The sequence below is a fragment of the Phyllobates terribilis genome, unplaced genomic scaffold (genome assembly GCF_046119375.1).
Source record: "Phyllobates terribilis strain yellow unplaced genomic scaffold, ASM4611937v1 Scaffold_1396__1_contigs__length_298058, whole genome shotgun sequence".
Classification (NCBI taxonomy): domain Eukaryota; kingdom Metazoa; phylum Chordata; class Amphibia; order Anura; family Dendrobatidae; genus Phyllobates; species Phyllobates terribilis.
The window spans coordinates 214,980-219,075 of NW_027364156.1; positions in this window are offsets into that span (position 1 = coordinate 214,980).

The following is a 4,096-nucleotide window of genomic DNA, read 5'->3' on the forward strand; positions in this document are numbered from 1 at the left end:
TCCTATTCTCTTTCTGAGTCTCTTAAAATCTGCCTATTTAAAATCTAACCTTGAAGTTTGAGTCTTCACATGTCTTCCTCCTCTAGTTATCCAAAATTCTATAATAGCATGATCGCTGCTTCCTAGGGTCCCAGCCACTTTTATCTCCTCAACCATTTCCTCCCTGTTTATAAGGATTAGATCCAAAGTAGCAGATCCCCTTGTTTTCTCCCCTACCTTTTGGAAGATAAAGTTGTCAGCAAGAGAGGATAAGAATTTGCTTGACCTGTTAGTTTTACTTGAGAGAGATTCCCAACAAATGTATGGATAGTTGAAATCTCCCATGACCACTACGTCATATTTTTTGGAGAACTTGGTCATTTGATACATAAAGAGTTCATCCATATCTTCAGCTTGCCCAGGTGGCCTGTAGTAAATGCCTACAATGGTGTCCTTTCCGTTGTTCTCTCCTTGTATTCTTACCCAAACACTTTCCACAGAACTCCCAGTCTCTGCTTCAATCTCTCTGCAGATATACGCTTTTCTAACATACAATGCGACACCTCCTCCTCGTTTATCAAGTCTGCTTCTTGCAAATAAGTTGTATCCTTTTAGCCTTGTATTCCAATCATGTGTATCGTCCCACCAAGTTTCAGTGATTCCAATGACATCATATTTCTTTTCCTGCGTTAGTAGTTCCAATTCTCCTTGTTTGTTGCCCATGCTTTGTGCATTTGTATAAAAACATTTTAGTTTGTGATTGGTTTCTCTTCCTCCCATATTTTTATTACTTAGATTTTTTTGTCTTTGTTCTTCCTTTCCGCTTCCAATAGCAGAGATCTCAATAGTATTTGTCAGCTGTATGGCTTTTTCTGGCCTTTTGCTTCCCTTCCCACATTGATCTAGTTTAAAGCTCTCCTGATGAGTGTAGCAAGGCGACTTCCAAATACATGTTTTCCAGTCTTCGTAAGGGGCACCCCATCTCTAGCAAGTAGTCCATCATATAGATAATTCATTCCGTGATCCAGAAATCCAAATCCTTGTTGACAGCACCATCGACGTAGCCAGTTGTTCACCTGTAGAATCTTATTCCACCTCATTGTTCCATGGCCATCCACTGGGAGGATGGATGAGAAGACCACCTGCGCTCCCAATTCTTTCACTTTCTTGCCTAAGTCTTCAAAGTCACTGCAGATGGTTTCCAGGTCCTTTCTTGCAGGGTCATTTGTCCCCACATGTATTAGCAGGAATGGGTAGTGATCTGTAGGTCTGAAAAGTCTTGATATCCTGTCAGACACATCTTTAATTTTTGCTCCTGGAAGACAGCACATTTCTCTTGAGGTTATGTCTGGTCTGCAGATAGCGGCCTCTGTTCCTCTCAACAGGGAATCCCCCATGACCACCACTCTCCGTTTTTCCTTCACAACATTTTCTTTCTCTATCCCGGAGGATTCTGAGGGCTTACAAGGTTATTCATTGTGGGCAAAGTCTTATCTTGCTGTATTTCTTCATGGTTCTCCTGTGTGAGAGCCTGGTACTGGTTCCTGAGCAGTATGGGTGCTGACTGCCTCTCGATACTCCTGCTTCTCTGGGTCACATGCTTCCATTCCTCTGTTTCATCAGGTGCAGTTGGAATTTCTTCTCTTCCTGTATCATGAAGGGATAATTATCCTCTGTCTAAGAACTCTTCACCTTCCTTAATGATTTTCAAGGTAGTTAACCTCTCTTCTAGATTTCGCAACTTTTCCTCCAACAGGGACACAAGCTTGCATTTCTGGCATGTGAAGTTTGGCTTTTCCCTGGCAAGTATGTGAACATGTATCAGGATATGCAGCTCACCAAATGGCTCCTGGACTCTTCCATGTTCTTATTGTTAATGTGTTATGAAAACAGTGAAATACGCTCCAAAATTCGGTTTACCGATGTCCTCCTTTCAGCTCCAACGGCCAAAATCCAGTGTTCTTTGAGCTCGCGGAGACTCTTCACTTATCCCAAAATGCAGTGGGAATATGCAAATTATCTCCTCAGGACTCCTCCCCTGGTTTCATCTGTCAATGTAAATATAGGGTGCTTCCACGTTACTGGTAGCACAAGGGCACTGGAAAAGTGAAATAACTCCTCGCCCCCAAAAGAAATATAGCAAATTCTGTGCTCCGAAATTTTAATGCTACCCCCCACCCCCGTCCTCCAGAGCTTCAGTGTGTGCCTACATCAGATTTACCATCCACATGTTTGGCAGGGGTATAACTTACAAAATGGGGTCACTTGAGGGGGGGTATTCTGCTCTTTTAGCATTTAGGGTCTCTGTATATGGAGTCCGCAAACTATTCTAGGAAAACCTATACTCCAGCAGTCAAATAGCGCTCCGTCCTTCCCGAGTGTCGCCGTGTGGCTAAGCAGTACTGTACAGTCACATATGAGGTATTTCCACATTCAGCAGAAATTGTGGGCCACATTTTAGGGGCCAGTTGTATCCATTAACCCCATTTAAAATGTAAAATCTGGGGCTAAACAAAATATTTGAGATAAAAATGTAATTATTTTTTCTTCACTGCCCAATGGTATAAAATTCTGTGACACACCCATGGTGTTAATATGATCATTGCACCCCTAGATGAGTTCACTGAGAGGTGTACTTTGTAAAATGGGGTCCTCAGGCTGTTATGGCACCTCAGGGGATCTCCCAGTGTATGATGGCACCCGATGCAGATCACGTAGGAGAGGGAGCCCTCTCCCTCCTCAAGCCTTCTAAATGCTGTTATTTCTATTGATAACGACATTTAAGGGGTTAAAAAGCTGGGAATGGTGAGGGCAATGCTCCTGACAGTGACAGCCGAGGCTCTGCTATCACTTAAGCCAAGCTCCCGACGATGATGGTGAGGGCACAGCCCCTGGGCCCGGCACAATCGTCATGATGTTACTGTATGTCAGTGGTTGGGAATCCCTTCCCGATCAGGACGTATAGGTATGTCAAAGGTCATGAAGGGGTTACAATTTTAGCAGCAATTTTTCATATTTCCAAGGAAATTTAAAATAAACTGCACTTTTATGGACCTATTCACTTTTGAAGTGACTTTGAAGGGCCTTTTATTGTAACCCCCTAAAAAACACCCCAATTTAAAGAATGGAGGTTTCAAAGCATACAAGAAGTTTGCTATTCCTTGAGGTGCTTTGCATTAATGAAAATATAAGGAAAAAAAATTAATAATTCCATTTAGTCAAATTCCATTCAGCTAAAATGTTACTTCAGCCCTAATATTTAGACTGCACAATTTATTAAACAATTTATCCTGAATGCAGCATTACTCCTTGTATAGCAGACACTAATATTGTATAGCTACTGTACGGTTTGGTACTCACTCGGCTGCGGCTGAGGTAGGCACAGGAAGCATTTTCATTGAAATCCAGGCTAGTTTATTCAGACAGCATAAACTGCTCAGGTAGCAAAACTAAAACACCCTTTTCCGGCACAAAGTGGAAATACAAAGTAAAATGTCCATACAATGTTGCGGGTTCGACCGCTCAGGTCAGTTTCAAATCCTTAGGTGTTTAGCACAGACCAGCATCCTGGAGATCCACATATCTCCAGACACAGAATGAGACAATTGGTCTCCATTTTATTTACCAAACCACGCCCCCGGGGTGGGGATATGTGAGCAGCCATTCCCACCAATCTCTTATGACTGCTCATAAAAGCGGCCCTCATACGTCCTATTAACCCTTTCAGTACTATATGTGCTGGAGCATGCTTTTCTGGGTTTACATCACCGAAGTTAACAACCTCGAGGACCTGTCCGGTGGCCATCTTACATACCCTCCTCTGCCCAAAGCTGGCGGGCTTGGCTATCAATAAGCAAAAAAACTCAAAATTCGAAAATGACGATACACATGAAGATTAGAAGAAGAATAATCAGTTCTGAGAAGGAAATGTATTAAGCATAACACTGTGTGTGTGTGTATGTATGTATGCATGCATATGTATGTATATATGTATATATATACATACATACATACACTACCTAGTCAGGATGCATGTTTAAAAAGGACTGTATAGACCAATCGGTAACTAAAACACAGAAAACCAATGATATAGAACCAAAAAGAAGACCAGAGTATG